Below are 17197 nucleotides of genomic sequence, written 5' to 3' on the forward strand. Positions count from 1 at the left end.
CACACCCCCCACCCATCCACCCACCCAGCACCCTCACCCCCCTCCCCAACCCCACACACCCCACCCGCATGCACACCACCCCCCCCCCCCCCCCAATTGCCGATCCACCGGCGGCACAACGGGCCGGGCTCACCCAGTTGCGGGTGGACGCGTCTCTATCGCAGGCCATGGAGGATGATGACAACCCGCCCTGCGATGAGCTCCTGGCTCTACATCGTTGGACTATGTCTGACCCATGGCCACAGTACCACCATCCACCCGGACCATCCCTGCATGCGGCTGTGACACTGCAGCGCGCGGTCCCGTCCTCTGCCCGGGGGATGTTGATGGCGGCCCAGGGAGAACGGGGCAGACTCACCTGGGGCTGAGGTAAGACCACCCGTCACACACACACTTGCGCTCAACGTACATGACACGCCCGCACACTTTGGACAGAGCACAAAGGCAGCTTCGGTAGGTGTAACATTGACTTTAATAACCAAAGGAGTTCATGCACGTGCCCTAGCCCCTAAAACTCATCTGTGCCCTGCACCCGTGCCAACTTACTCAGTGTCTAATTGTTTGGCCTTACGGGCCCTTTGACTACGTCTACGTGGTTCCCCAGACGGTACAGCAGAACTGGAGGTGGACTCCTGTGATTCCTGCCCTCTGACACTGGATCCCTTTGGCGGCCGTTTCCTGGGGCGTCCTGGCCTAGATGGGCCAGGCTGCGGCCCGGGCGACTGGGATGGCGAGCTGCCAGCCTGTCCTGCCCGTTGCCCACCCGATGCACCTGGGACGGAAGGGGGGGAGTCCGAGGTGTCGCGGTGTACCGGGACCTCCCCTACAGAGGGAGCCGGGACGGACCACACCACCTCCTCCTCCCTCGGGGTGCCCGATGGCCCCCAGGCCTCTACATGGGTGGGGGATGCGAACGGACTGGCCATCCGACGCGCCCCCGACATCTGGCGCTGCCAGCCCTGGAGGCACGTGCTGGTATCGACAGGGGTCTGCAGGTTTGCAGCCATGGAGCCCAGGAGGTTGTCAAACCCTGTCTGTGACAGTGCGACGCCGGCTGGCACATGGCCACTGGCGCCGATGCCCTCAGCGATGGCCTGCTGAGACTGGGCCATGGCCTGCTGAGACTGGGCCATGGCCTGCTGAGACTGGGCCATGGCCTGCAGAGACTGGGCCATGGCCTGCAGAGACTGGGCTATGGCCTGCTGAGACTGGGCCAAGGCCTGCTGAGACTGGGCTATGGCGTTGAGCGCCTCTGCCATCTCGCGCTGGCACTGGCTCATGGCCTCCTGTGAGAGGGCAGCCATTTCCTGGGCCACAGACGCCGCCTGCACGGAAGGCCCCAGGCCTCGCAAACCGTTCCCCATGTCTGACACCGTCGCACCCATTGCCTCCACCGCGGACGCCACCCGTGCGGTGTCAGTCTGGGTGGCACGCATGACCGGGACCACTCCCAGCTCCTGGACGCGGGTGGACTCCTCCACCTGCGACCGCAGCCGCCGCAAGCCACCCGTCACCCTATTCGCTCGTCTCCGTGTCGGTGGTTGCATCGGATCTATGTGTGGGTGTGGTAACTGCTTGAACCCGGGATCCATCTGGGCGGCAGATGTTCGCTTGGCCTGGGCTGCCCTCCGACCGCCCGGTCCCTCTGCTGCTCCTACCTCCACCTGCTGTACCGGGACGGCTGTGTTGTGCGCACCAGTGAGTGTACCAGACGCCTCATCACTAAAGTGCCCAACCGTGGTGAGTGTTTCTGCGATGGTGGAGGGTGTTGGTGACAGCAGTGGCGTTGTGTCGTGCTCTTCGTCCCACTCTGACTCCATGGCACTTTGGGGTGGGGGTTCGTCTCCACCCATCCACTCTGAGTCACTGTCCGGTATTTCGTCTTCCCGGGTAGGGGTGTCCTGGGTAGTGCTGTCCCGGGTAGTGCTGTCCCGGGTAGTGCTGTCCCGGGTAGGGGTGTCCTGGGTAGTGCTGTCCCGGGTAGTGGTGTCCCGGGTAGGGGTGTCCTGGATAGTGGTGTCCTGGGTAGTGGTGTCCTGGCTCGGATGTGACGGGGGCCTGTGGCTGCCCCCCTCATCGCTGGGTGGTCGCTCCCGCACGTGACGGGGGTGTCGTCTCCCTGTTGCTCCAGGTCTCTCCGTCTCCCGTGGTGTGCGAGGGGCATCCTGCGGGCGTCGCATGCTGGAGGGTCCGGGTCTCTCCGTCTCCCGTGGTCTCCGAGGGGCATCCTGCGGGCGTCGCATGCTGGAGGGTCCGGGTCTCTCCGTCTCCCGTGGTCTCCGAGGGGCATCCTGCGGGCGTCGCATGCTGGAGGGTGCGGGTCTCTCCGTCTCCTGTGGTCTCCGAGGGGCATCCTGCGGGCGGTGAGCATCTGCGGGGAGGGGTGCCTGGACGTTTGGTCCTGCGATACACAATGAAGCATGCATGGTTAGACATCAGGCAGTGATCAGGTGATACGGGGGAGGGGGATATGGGGGAGGGGGGATATGGGGACGGGCTGTTGGTGGCTCACTTGCTCGTGGGCCCCCGACCTCTGCATCAGCAACCTCCCGGTCCTCAGGTCCGCCAGCCAGTTCCAGGGCCCTTTCCTCGTGTACGGTCAGTGGCCTCTCATCAGCGGGCCCTCCTCCAGTCCTCACATGCTCCCTATTGTTGTGTGCGCGCTTCTCCTGTGGGGGGGCGGGGGTGGTGGCAGGGCTAAAAGGCAACAGTGTTAGGCAGGTATATGAATGCACGCCATCGGTTGCGCGTGCATTGCAGAGGTTAAGGTTAGGGCTGGATTCACTTGGGGATATGGGGGATATGGGGGAGGGGGATATGGGGGAGGGGGGATATGGGGGAGGGGGGATATGGGGGAGGGGGGATATGGGGGATATGGGGGAGGGGGGATATGGGGGTGGGGGGGATATGGGGGAGGGGGGATAAGGGGGAGGGGGGATATGGGGGATATGGGGGAGGGGGGATATGGGGGAGGGGGGATATGGGGGATGGGGGATATGGGGGAGGGGGGGATATGGGGGATATGGGGGAGGGGGGATATGGGGGAGGGGGGATATGGGGGAGGCTCACCCTGCCTGCTCTGACGAGGTCATTCACCTTCTTGTGGCACTGGGTGCCTGTCCGTGGTGTCAGGGCCACAGCGGTGACGGCCTCTGCCACTTCCCTCCACAGACGCCGGCTGTGGCGTGGGGCAACTCTGCGGCCGTGCCCGGGATACAGGGCGTCCCTCCTCTGCTCCACCGCGTCCAGGAGCGCCTCCACATCGCGTGACTCGAACCTCGGGGCTGAGCGACGGCCAGCCATCCAGTCGGGTGTTGCGGTCGGGTGTTCTGGTCGGGTGGGGGGGAGCTGCGCGGCCTTATGAGCCGTCACGATGTGCAGCGCGTATGACGCTGCACGGCGTGAACCACTGCGCAAGCGCGGATCCCGTTACGTCGCTGCTAGCCCATTTCGGGCCGGAGACTAGCGTCCCATTTTTATGACATGACGCAAGTGGGATTTGCGCCGTTTTTTGCGCCGATCGGCGGACTTTCCGCCGATAACGGAGAATTTAGCCCCAGATCTTTGAGTTCGCTGCTCATTGGAAAAGAAATGCTGAGCCTTCAAGGAGTCCATAAAGGGAGTTTGTTCTGTCGCTAAAGATAGAAAATCAAGCTCAAATGTTTCTCATATAATTTCTGTTTCAGCGTTTGGAGTAAATAGATATGACATAAGCATAAAGACTGACGTCATTAAACATAGTGACAAAAAAAAAATGTCATTATGATTATTCTCTGGGACTTTTATTCACAAAAATTAGATTTGCTTACTTTGTAAATATAACTGATATTGGTTTTGGAATGGGTAAGAATAAATGCAATGTAAAACATGAATGAATATTACCAGGCCTACAGTACCCAGTATTGGCATAACAGTGAGGAGGAAAGGTCTGAAATAATTACAGGGTTGTATGCCAGTGCATGTAAAAATTATATTAAAACAGAAGAAATGTTGAAGAGCAGCCAAGCCTGACAAAGTGTGACATCATCGAACTGCAGGGTTGTGATAAAGTTTTCAACAGTGGGAGGAAATGAAACATAAGCTGTGATGGTGTCCTACAGAAGCTTACATATGTGTTCATTATATTAGATCAAGTCATTCCAGATTGAATGAACTTGGAATTTCAAAGAGATTTATTTTACACCCCACCTGCTGTCTTTGGTGGTCTTGATATAATTTACCTCCAAAATTACCCTTGGAAGCTGATGGGGCAGATATTGTTCAAGATTCTACTTGATTTCCTGTTTAATGACAGCTTTCACAGTACAGGACTTGCAAACAGAAATGAAGTCCTGGAAGAAGTTGTGTTTTTTTTCTTGGAGCTACGGACAAAAACTTTGATCAAATGGTTAAAATAGTAATGAGATATTATAGATTCTCACCTTGTTTCCTCTCTGTTATATTTCTTAATGGAAGCTTAATGCCAGAATCAGTATAAAGCATTTATTTTTACTGTAAAGTACCCCAATTTCTGGACCTTTGCAAACCATTCATCAGAATAATATATCACTCTGAGCTTGAGAATGATATCCCTTAGTCTGACACTGGAGTATCGCCTTTAAATAAAACATAGGTATTGGGGAAAGGTGGCTAAAGCAGATTGGGAAATCAATTTAATAGGCATGGTAGATAAACAATCGCAAACATTTAAATAAATATTTCAAAATCCTTTTTTAAATTCTTTCACAGGATGTGGTATCGTTGACAAGGCCAGTATTCGTTGACCTGATTGCCCATGAGAAGGTGGTGGTTAGCCACTGTCTTGAAGGGCTGCAGTCTATGTGGTGTAGATACATACACAGTGCTGTTAAGAAGGTAGTTCCAGGAATTTGACTTGTGACAGTGAAGGAACGGTGATATATTCCGAGCCAGGTTGGAAGGGAACTTGCAGGTGGTGCTTTTCCCATGCATCTGCTGTCCTTGTCCCACTAGGTGGTAGAAGTCATTGGTTTGGAGGATGCTGTTAAAGGAGCGTTGGTGAGTTGATGCAGTACATCTGGTATATGGTACACACTGCTGCCATTGTGCTGGTGGAGAGACTGAATGTTAAAGGTGGTGGATGGGTTGCCAATCAATGGACTGCTGTTTTATCCTGAACTTATCAAGCTTCTTAAGTGTTGTTGGAGTTGCACTCATCCAGGCAAGTGGAGAGTATTCCATCACGCTCCTGAATGTGCACTGTAGATGGGTACAGGCTTTGGGGAGTCAGAAGATGAATTATTCACTGCAGAAATTCTAGCCTCTGACCCGCTGTTGTAGCTACTGTATTTATATGGCTGGTCCAGTTCAGTTTCTGGTCAATGGTAACAACCAGAATATTGATAGTAGGGGACTCAGTGATCATAATGCCATTTAGTCTGGTCAAGGTGAGGGATCTGTAATTGGATGAAGGGTTCGCCAGTCTGGAGGAGCTAAGGGAGAGGGTAGAACTGCCGAGGGGGAGTGAGTTCAGGTATTTGCAGGTTAGGGACTTTGCGCGAAAGGTCTGGAAGGGGTTCACTAGGTTGCCGGGATATACCCTGCTGGAACGACTGCTGCTTCCGGATGTGGAAGGAGAGGGAAGAATTGGGGATATATACAAGTGGCTGGAGGAGCAGGAAGGCGAGCGGGTGGTGAAGATCAAGCAGAAATGGGAAGCGGAGATGGGAGGGGAGATCAATTGGGGAGTGTGGTGGTATGTATTAGGGGTCATGTGGGACTGTGAAGCCGTGATGCTATTGGCTGACAGATCCCGGGTCCTGGTTGGCTGTTGACCCATGGCTCCGCCCTGAAGGCGGAGTATAAGAACCCGTGCTTCTCCCCGTAGCTCCATTCTGTTGCTGAACTGCTGGGAACAAGTCACGCTTAATAAAGCCTCATCGACTTCATCTCTACTCGTCTCTCTCGTAAGTCATTGTGCGCTACAATTTATTAAGCGTGCTTAAAGGACTATGGAGCTCCGGATCGCCCCGGAATGCCTGCGGATCAGCCCCCACGCAGTGAACTCGGCAGCAGTCTTTAAACACTGGCAAGCTTGTTTCGAAGGCTACCTCCGAACGGCCCCCGGCCGGATCACAGAAGACCAGAAACTGCAGGTCCTGCACTCAAGGGTAAGCCCGGAAATTTACCCTCTCATAGAAGACGCAGAGGATTTCCCGACAGCGCTCGCAGCACTGAAGAGCATCTACGTTCGCCCCGTGAACCAGGTCTACGCACGCTACCAACTCGCAACGAGACGGCAAAGTCCCGGAGAATCGTTAGAGGAGTTTTACGCCACGCTGCTAATTTTGGGACGGGGCTGCAGCTGCCCGCCGGTAAACGCGACTGAACACACGGACATGTTAATTCGCAATGCGTTTGTAGCAGGTATGAACTCTCCCCAAATCCGCCAAAGACTTTTAGAAAAAGAGTCGCTAGGACTCTCAGAGGCACGGGCCATTGCAGCCTCCCTAGATGTGGCCTCGCAAAACGCCCGCGCCTGCGCCCCCGACCGCGCGGCAGCCCCTTGGGCTCCGTGGACCCCCGTCGCGTCAAACCCCCCCCCTCCCTCACAGGCTTGCGCGGTTAAAGCGCCGGATCATCCCGGGGGGGCCCGCTGCTATTTCTGCGGGCAAGCGAAACACCCCCGGCAGCGCTGCTCGGCCCGCGCAGCTATTTGCAAGAGCTGCGGCAAAAAGGGCCATTTCGCGGCTGTGTGCTGGTCCCAGGGGGTCGCCACGATCCCAGGAGAAGAACGAGCCCAGCGCATCCCAAACGCTCCCCAACCCCCCCAGCGCCCCATGTGCGACCCGCGGGCGCCGCCATTTTGGGTCCCGGCCACCACGAGGGGAGGATGGGCGCCGCCATCTTGTGACTCCCCAGTCACGTGCGATGCATGGGGGCGGCCATTTTGTCCACCCCCGACCACGTGCGATCCATGGGGGCGGCCATTTTGTCCACCCCCGGCTACGTGCGATTCATGGATGCCGCCATCTTGGATGACAACAAAGGACCCCAGCATCGACGGCTCCACGGGGTCCGAAGAAGATGCTGAGACAGTACGACCACGACTGGCCTCGGTGACGCTAGATCAATCACGGCCCCGGACGCTCCAGACGACGACAACAACGGTGCTGATCAACGGACACGAGACACCATGCCTGATCGACTCCGGGAGCACCGAAAGTTTCATCCACCCCGACACGGTAAGACGCTGTTTTTTGACCATCCATCCAAGTACGCAAAAGATTTCCCTAGCTGCAGGATCCCACTCCGTAGAGATCAAAGGGTTCTGCATCGCGAACCTAACGGTGCAAGGGAGGGAGTTTAAAAACTACAGGCTCTACGTCCTTCCCCAACTCTGCACGCCCACATTACTGGGATTAGATTTCCAGTGCAACCTGCAGAGTCTAACGTTTCATTCGGCGGCCCAATACCCCCACTCACTATCTGCGGCCTCGCAACTCTCAAAGTTGAACCGCCGTCCTTGTTTGCAAACCTCACCCCAGATTGCAAACCCGTCGCCACTAGGAGCAGACGGTACAGTGCCCAGGACCGGATATTTATTCGGTCTGAAGTCCAGCGGTTGCTGAAGGAAGGCATAATCCAGGCCAGCAATAGTCCCTGGAGAGCACAGGTGGTAGTAGTAAAGACCGGGGAGAAGCAAAGGATGGTCATAGACTATAGCCAGACCATCAACAGGTACACACAGCTGGATGCGTACCCTCTCCCCCGCATATCCGACATGGTCAATCGGATTGCCCAATATAAGGTTTTCTCCACCGTGGACCTCAAGTCCACCTACCACCAGCTCCCCATCCGCCCAGGTGACCGCAAGTACACAGCCTTCGAGGCAGACGGGCGTCTACACCACTTCCTAAGGGTCCCATTTGGTGTCACGAACGGGGTCTCGGTCTTCCAACGGGAGATGGACCGAATGGTTGACCAACACGGGTTGCAGGCCACATTCCCGTATCTCGACAACGTAACCATCTGCGGCCACGATCAGCAGGACCACGACGCCAACCTCCAAAAATTCCTCCAGACCGCAAACGCCTTGAACCTCACATACAACGAGGAAAAGTGAGTTTTTAGCACAAATCGGCTAGCCATCCTGGGATACGTAGTGCGCAATGGGATAATAGGCCCCGGCCCCGAACGCATGCGCCCCCTTATGGAATTTCCCCTCCCCCACTGCTCCAAAGCCCTGAAACGTTGCCTAGGGTTCTTTTCATATTACGCCCAGTGGGTCCCCCAGTATGCAGACAAGGCCCGCCCGCTAATACAGACCACTACCTTCCCCCTGTCGACAGAGGCTCGTTAGGCCTTCAGCCGCATCAAAGCGGATATCGCAAAGGCCACGATGCGTGCCATCGACGAGTCCCTCCCCTTCCAGGTCGAGAGCGACGCATCCGACGTAGCTCTGGCGGCCACCCTTAACCAAGCGGGCAGACCCGTGGCCTTTTTCTCCCGAACCCTCCACGCCTCAGAAATCCGCCACTCCTCAGTGGAAAAGGAAGCCCAAGCCATAGTGGAAGCCGTGCGACACTGGAGGCATTACCTGGCCGGCAGGAGATTCACTCTCCTCACTGACCAACGGTCGGTAGCCTTCATGTTCGATAATGCACAGCGGGGCAAAATTAAAAATGACAAGATCTTAAGGTGGAGGATCGAGCTCTCCACCTTCAACTACGAGATCTTGTACCGTCCCGGAAAGCTGAACGAGCCGTCCGATGCCCTATCCCGCGGCACATGTGCCAACACATAAATAGACCGTCTCCAAGCCCTCCACGAGGACCTCTGCCACCCGGGGGTCACTCGGTTCTACCATTTTATAAAGTCCCGCAACCTCCCCTACTCTGTGGAGGAGGTCCGTACAGTCACCAGGAACTGCCACATCTGCGCAGAGTGCAAACCGCACTTTTTCAGGCCGGATAGAGCGCACCTGATCAAGGCTTCCTGCCCCTTCGAATGCATCAGTTTGGATTTCAAAGGGCCCCTCCCCTCCACCGACCGCAACACATACTTCCTGAACGTGGTGGACGAGTACTCCCGTTTCCCCTTCGCCATCCCCTGCCCCGATATGACAGCGGCCACAGTCATAAAAGCCCTTAGCACCATATTCACACTGTTCGGTTGCCCCGCATATATCCATAGCGACAGGGGGTCCTCCTTCATGAGTGACGAGCTGCGTCAGTTCCTGCTCAGCAAGGGTATAGCTTCGAGCAGGACGACCAGCTACAACCCCCGGGGCAACGGGCAAGTAGAGAGGGAGAACGGCACGGTCTGGAAAACCGTCCTACTGGCCCTACGATCCAGGGATCTCCCAGTTTCCCGGTGGCAGGAGGTCCTCCCAGACGCTCTCCACTCCATCCGGTTGCTGCTGTGTACCACCACTAACCAAACGCCTCATGAGCGCCTCCTTGTCTTCCCCAGGAAGTCCTCCTCCGGAACGTCGCTGCCGACCTGGCTGGCGGCCCCAGGACCCATCTTGCTCCGAAAACATGTGCGGGCGCACAAGTCGGACCCGTTGGTCGAGAAGGTTCACCTCCTCCACGCGAACCCGCAGTACGCCTACGTGGCGTACCCCGACGGCCGACAGGACACGGTCTCCCTGCGAGACCTGGCGCCCGCCGGCAACACACACACCCCCCCGACACTGATCATCCCCTCCCTGCCACCAGCGCACCCCGCGACCGCCCCCTTCCTGGGAGGATCGGTCCTCCTCCCGTGTCCGACCAGGAGTGAAACAGAAACAAACAACGAAACGTTCCCGGAGACGGCAACGCGGGAACAAGCACCTGCACCACCACCGGGGTTGAGGCGATCGACGAGGAAGACCAGACCGCCCGCTCGACTCATGGCATCGGTGTGACATCAAGAATGTTATTGGGACTGTAACGAAAATGTTCTTTTCTCTTACGAATATTGTAAATAGTTCACAAACCTTGTACATAGCCCAGTGTAGGGCTAAAATTGTAACAACATGCCCAAAATTTCCTCCCAGGACCAGCTTTGTAAACCCCTACCACCATGCGAACCACCACCCCGCCGGGTTCATTTTTAACAAGGGGTGAATGTGGTGGTATGTATTAGGGGGTCATGTGGGACTGTGAAGCCGTGATGCTATTGGCTGACAGATCCCGGGTCCTGGTTGGCTGGTGACCCCTGGCTCCGCCCTGAAGGCGGAGTATAAGAACCCGTGCTTCTCCCCGCAGCTCCATTCTGTTGCTGAACTGCTGGGAACAAGTCACGCTTAATAAAGCCTCATCGACTTCATCTCTACTCGTCTCTCTCGTAAGTCATTGTGCGCTACAGGGAGTATGGAGTGAGGCACTGCGTATGGGTAAACGGGACCTCCTCTTGTGCAAGGATGAGCCTGATACAGTTTAAGGTGGTGCACAGGGTGCATATGACTCGGGCGAGAATGAGTGGGTTCTTTCAGGGGGTAGCAGATGAGTGTGAGAGGTGTGGGCGGGGGCCAGCGAATCACGCGCACATGTTTTGGGGTTGCGAAAAATTGGGAAGATTCTGGGCGGGAGTGTTTGTGGTTTTAGCCAGAATAGTGAAGGAGGAGCTGGACCCGGACCCTTTGGTGGCGATATTTGGGGTTTCAGTGAAGCCGGAGCTCATGGAGAGGACGAAGGCCAATGTTGTGGTCTTCGCCTCTCTGATTGCACGGCGGCAAACTTTGCTGGAGTGGCGGTTGGCATCGCCACTGGGGTCAGCGGTTTGGTTGTGTGACCTGTACGACTTCCTGCGGTTAGAGAAGATAAAGTATAAGTTAAGGGGCTCTTCAGGGGGGTTTGAGGAAAGGTGGGGGATGTTTGTGACCGTGTTTGAGGGGCTGTTCGTCGTGAGGGAGAAGGGGTGAAAAAGGGGAAAAGTCTGTACAGACTGTATAGTTGATTGCTGGGATGTATGTTTCCTGGGGTGTTTATTTGCTGTAATCTGTTTTGCTACATGTTTGTAATAAAATACATTAAAAAAAATTAATAATGCCATTTAGTATCAAAGGGAGAAGGTTCGATTCTCTCTTGTTGGAGATGGTCATTAGCTGGGACCTCTGTGACACGAATGTGCCACCTATCAGCCCAAGCCTGAATGTTGTCCAGGTCTTGCTGCATATGGACAAGGACTGCTTTAGCATCTGAAGAGGCATGAATGGTACAGAACATTATGTAATCATTAGAGAACATCCTCAATTCTGACCTTATGATGAAGGTCATGGATCAAGTAGCTGAGGATGGCTGGGCTGAGAACACTACCCCGTGGAAGTCTTGCAATGATGTCACAGGACTGAGATGACTGACCTCCAACCAGTGGTGAATTTTCCCATGTTTCCATTGACATTAGTTTTACCAGGGCTCCTTGATGTCATGCTTGGTCAAATGCTGCCATGATGTCAAGGACAATCACTCTTCCCTCACTTCTTGAGTTTTGTCCATGTTTGGATCAAGAGTGTAATGAGTTCAGGAGCTGAGTGACCCTGTTGGAACCCAAACTGCATCAGTGAGCAGGTTACTAATGTACAAGTGCCATTTGATTGCACTGTCAATGACTTCTTCCATCACTTTGAGAGAAGACTGATAGGACGGTAATTGGCCGGTTGAATTTGTCCTGCTTTTTGTGGGCAGGACATACCTGGGCAACTTTTCACAATGCCGGTAGATGCCAGTGTTGTAGCTGTGCAAAGAACAAAGAATGATACAGCACTGGAACAGGACCTTCGGCCCTCGAAGCCTGCACTGAGCATGCTGCCTGTCCAAACTAAAATCTTCTACACTCCCGGGGTCCTATCCCTCTATTCCCATCCTATTCATGAATATGTCAAGAAGCCCCTTAAACATCACAATTGTACCTGCTTAAACCACCTCATTCGGCAGCGAGTTCCAGATACCCACTACCCTCTATGTAAAAAAACGTCCCTCGCGCATCTCTTCTAAACTTACCCCCTCACACCTTAAACCTATGTCCCCTAGTAATTGATTCTTCCACCCTGGGAAAAAGCTTATCTACTCTGCCCATGTTCCTCATAATTGTTTGTAGACTTCTATCAGGTCGCCCCTCAAACTCCGTCGTTACAGTGATAACAAACCAAGTTTATCCAACCTCTCCTCATAGCTAATGCCCTCCATACCAGGCAAATCCTGGTCAACCTCTTCTGTACCCTTTCCAAAGCTTCCACATTCTTCTGGTAGTGTGGCGACCAGAATTGAACATTATACTCCAAATGTGGGCGAACTAAGGTTCTTACAGCTGCAGCATGACTTGCCAATTTTTATACTCAATGCCCCAGCTAATGAAGGCAAGCATGCTAACCTTCTCCACCTGCGTTAGTTTTCAGTGACCTGTGGACCTGTGCACCCAGATGCCTCTGCCTGTCAATACTCTTAAGGGTTCTTCCATTTACTGTATATTTCCCACTTGTATTAAACCTTCCAAAATGCATACCTCACATTTGTCCGGATTTGTCCATCTGCCATCTCTCGCCCAAGCTTCCAACTGATCTATATCCTGCTGTTTCCTCTGACAATCCTCATCGCTATTCGCAATTCCACCAACCTTTGTGTCATCCGCAAACTTACTAATCAGACCAGTTACACTTTCCTCCAAATCATTTTTTATATTACAAACAGCAAAGGTCCCAGCACTGATCCCTGCGGAACACCACTGGTCACAGCCCTCCAATTAGAAAAGCATCCTTCCATTGCTACTCTCTGCCTTCTATGACCGAGCCAGTTCTGTATCCATCTTGCCAGCTCACCTCTGATCCCGTATGACTTCACCTTTTGTACTAGTCTACCATGAGGGACCTTGTCAAAGGCCTTACCGAAGTCCATATAGACAACATCCACTGCCCTACCTGCATCAATCATCTTTGCGACCTCCTCAAAAAACTCTATCAAGTTAGTGAGACACGACCTCCCTTTCACAAAATCGTGCTGCCTCTCGCTAATACAATGGTTGATGGTTAACTGTGTTGAATGCCACAAGAGTTCAAGGAATAGAAGGTGAAATAGCAAACGATGGTTGTAATTCATAGTACAGAGAAAACAGGGACTATCATAGAATAGAATCATAGATTTCCTACAGTGGGAAAGAGGCCATTCGGCCCATCAGGTCTGCACCGACCCGCTGAAAGAGCACCCTACCTCGGCCCAATCCACCACCCTATCCCTGTAATCCCACCTAGGGGCAATTTAGCACATCCAATTCACCTAACCTGCATATCTTTGGGCTGTGGCAGGAGTCGGAGCACCCGGAAGAAACCCATGCAGACATGGGGCGAAAGTGCAAACTCCACACAGACAATCACCCGAGGTCGGAATCAAACCCAGTTCCCTGGCACTGTGAGGCAGCAGTGCTAACCACTGCCGCCCGTAACTATATCAACTACATTTTGTAACACTGTAACCATGGGAAAGAGCATTTAATGTACCATTCTGCAGCTGAATAGGCAGGCGGGTGATCTGTCTTTGGGATTCTGTCAGATCCCTGAATGACTTGAAGCAAATGATCTGGGGAACACTGAGTACTGATCTGCCTGTGGGGAAGCACCCCAGATCTTCTTTTGGCATCTTATCTTGATAACCCAAGTGAATTTAGGAATTTGACATGTGGTAAACATAGGCAACATCTGTATGTCTTTGGGGAACATAGGTACATAAACAGTATCTGCCAATAGGATGCTTTGGATCAGGTCCTAAATTTTCCAGAAACGAAACCTGCCGATAAACCTACGACAGCAGAGCTTAAGTATATGCAAGACTTTTAACATTTTATAATATTCTGTTCCAAAGGTGTTTTAGGAGGCACAGATAAGACTTAAATTAGTCAGATCACATGGCATGCATGAACTTTATTAGAGTCGACACATCGATGCAAAAGCAATGAATTTCAACAATTAGACTGAGATGAATCATAAGTTAACACAGTACTGAACAGCATGAAAATGTCAATTCAGTTTGCATAATGTGTGACACCTGCTGAATTATTTTACGGGTGGTTTGCTATTTTAGATTTATGCTGGAAGCAGAGAAATAGTCTGTAAGCACATTGCCTGCAATGTTGGATGGGATTCTCTGTTGGCTGACTCCAGAATTGGGTATTACGATTGGGTGGAGAATTGGTTTTAAAGCCAAAATCATGGCGGGCGCCAGTTTCACACCAAATCACAATTCTCCGGTAACTTGACACTTCGTCAATGCGTTCCACTCTGCATGTACAGTAAACGCCGTTGGCATATCGTTAGCAGGCCTGACCTGGTATTCTCCAGGGTCTCCACGATCCTCCTCCTCCACTGGGGCAGGGTGGGGGGGGGGGGGGAAATTCCCGATGACAAGGTTCACTTGTGCTTTTAAAAATCGAGAAACAGGCGCCGTGGCTGCTGAGGGAAAAAGGGGTACAGAAAGTGTCCAACATCGCTATCGTTTGCTGACAGTTGTGCCGCTGGCCTGGGGGGCTTCTGCCATGGCTGGGGGGAGCAGCGGGGGGTGGCCAGGAGGTGGGCTTTGGGGTCAGGGTGAACTATTGCCGCGGCCTGCAAGGCAGCCATGCAGCTGTGCATGTTGCTGACTGCGCACTGTTAACTTAGGGCCACAGGTCATATGGGTGTACCCCCAGGCTACCCTCACTAGGTGCTCTCTGGCCCCAGCCGACCCATCAGTGGGATGGGCGCACTCCAGCGCAACCAGTGCCATCTTGTTAGTTGGGATGAGGGTGTGTGGGGAGTGAAGCGTGTATATGCGGCTGGAGCTTGTCAGCCTCTTGAGTGTCAATCATGACTTTGTGAGTCCCTCACCGTTTCTCTTTGGAATCAATTGTGTTCTACCTGGCGCCGGTGCTCGCCCCTCAACAGTCGCTGAATCGGTCCAGGTACGGTGCTAGTTTTGCTGTCGTGGAATCCTGCCACAGTGTCAACACTTAGTCTCAGGAATGAAGAATCCCGCCGGCCATTTTTAACATGGTCAAACTTGCTTCTTCTCAGGTGAACATAGTTGGAAAACTCTGCAGCCCAGTTAATGTGCTTCTGACCAATGAAATGGGGTAAGGATGCAGAATTTCTCAACATGGGGTCTTGGTATGCAGAAGGAGCACTGAAACATTTGCCAGATACTTTACAGTGAGTGTAATGAAGCTGGCACATGATTATAAACTTAGAACGTGTAAGCAGGAGAAAGGGTAGTGTAAGACTTGGAGAATTCAACTAATTTTTTTCAAATCTGTAATATACTCTGTTAGCACAGTTTAAAATTAAGTGGTTCAGTTCTGTCTTGTTAGGCAATTAACAGTCAAGGTAGTTGGAGAAACAGGAAAAGCAGTTGTTGGTGAAGAAACACACTTGTTTTATGGTGTAACTTATTTGAGTCTTGAGTTGAAGCTGTCTCAATGGCTAAAATACGATTAGGTGTTTGTTCTTTCATCAGTTTGAAGCAATCCGAAGCAACCTGAACTTAGGATGGCACTGTGTTTAAAGAAACCATGCATAGCATCAATTGACCTGTACCAGCAGGAATCCTTTATTTCCTGATATTGTGATAAGAAGCAGTCTTAACTGTTGATTTTAATAGCTTTAATATGGGGCTTGGGTTAAGATATGTTGACAAGAGAATGTAGCTTTATTCATGGATTCTCTGTAGGAAATGTGCATTTGTTTGAGATGAAATTAAAACTTCTGGAGTTTATGACCTACAAAGCAGGAGTTGTTACAAAGATGGGGTGACACAAGATGAATTGCATCCTATAGCCAATAGGAGGAGTAAATTTGGACCATCTCCAAAAAAAGGGAGGAATGGGAGACTGAGGAATAAAAGTTGCGAATTGTAATCCTTGCTGGCACATGGCTCTGGGACATGACTTTTCTGGGCACAGTTCAACATCATGTCAAAGATAAAGACAAAGAAGAGGGATATTGTCTGTGCTGCTAATACCAAGGGTCCTAGGATCTTGAGAAGTGGAAGAAATCTATGTTGTCTTCACTGCTTCTTATTAAGTATATGTAAAATCTTGCCTAATAAATTCTACTTGATTCATAAATGTTTGTACCTTGTAGGTCAAACATAAATGAGGACTCTAGTGTTCAAAATTAAAAATTCAGACCTTAGAGTTTGTTCTGAAGAGTTTTATACCTCAAAACCTTACAAATGAGAAAGGGATAGCTAATCCTACTGCATTGTTTACTCAGATTATCGTGGTTCAGCATCTAGCAGTGTCATATAAATAGCATGTGTGATCAATGACTAGGGACTGCAGGATGTAATACTGCTGAAAATAAGAAGGAACGTTTAAGTAGCACTTGACTGAGTGTGATTTTAAGTCAGTCATTGAACAACAGGCCATTATAAAATACCTATTTACTGCAGACTATCGATCAAGTTAAGACACATTGACAAGAACATTGCCGTGCTTGCAAATTTTGATTTAGCTCTTCCTGTCAAATTGCAACCTTTCTGAAATGTTACGCATTTCCTCTTCTGACCTGAAGAACAGTGCTACTTACAGTCAACATAGTTTTCTATACAGTAGAATCAGAAATTGCTACAAACCCCCCAATATTAGTGTTGCTTTCATGTTCTCAAACACTTAAATTGTGCATAACCAATAAAGCCAATAAAATTTCCAGGTGGAAAGGGCACAACTGTTTTATGAAACATGGTTGACAGACCAGGCCATTGACATCCTATTTGGTAGTTGGATGCCCCACAGAATTCCCATATATATATTTTGCTGTGTGTTGCTTTTAATATGATGTGAAGATGCCGACGTTGGACTGAGGTGAGCACAATAAGAAGTCTTACAACACCAGGCTAAAGTCCAACAGGTTTGTTTCAAATCACCAGCTTTCGGAGTACTGCTCCGAATTCACCTGAGGAAGAAGCAGCGCTCCGAAAGCTGGTGATTTGAAACAAACCTGTTGGACTTTAACCTGGTGTTGTAAGACTTCATACTGTTGTTTTTAATAGTCTACTCCACATTAAGCATCATTTAATAACATTAACCAGTCTACACATACAAGATGTTTCTGTTAAAAATTGATAATAATAAGTTTCAATCCACTGTTTACCAAAAATCCAGCATTGTTCCTTCTCCTCACAACACATGTTACAAAGCCCTGACACATGCTGCCAACTACAACCTCACTTCTGCTCGCAATTACTATGCGTGTGCTATGTTAGGGATTGGATTAGGCTGGAGATTC

General features: G+C 51.7%; 1 protein-coding gene across 2 annotated transcripts in view; it reads right to left on the bottom strand.

Moving 5' to 3' along the window:
* The window catches only part of cers6 (ceramide synthase 6), a 512798-nt gene that overhangs the window by 84807 nt on the left and 410794 nt on the right, over window positions 1–17197 (bottom strand). The gene's annotated exons all lie outside the window — the stretch shown is intronic.

Source organism: Scyliorhinus torazame, chromosome 2 (assembly GCF_047496885.1).
Source record: "Scyliorhinus torazame isolate Kashiwa2021f chromosome 2, sScyTor2.1, whole genome shotgun sequence".
Lineage (NCBI taxonomy): Eukaryota > Metazoa > Chordata > Chondrichthyes > Carcharhiniformes > Scyliorhinidae > Scyliorhinus > Scyliorhinus torazame.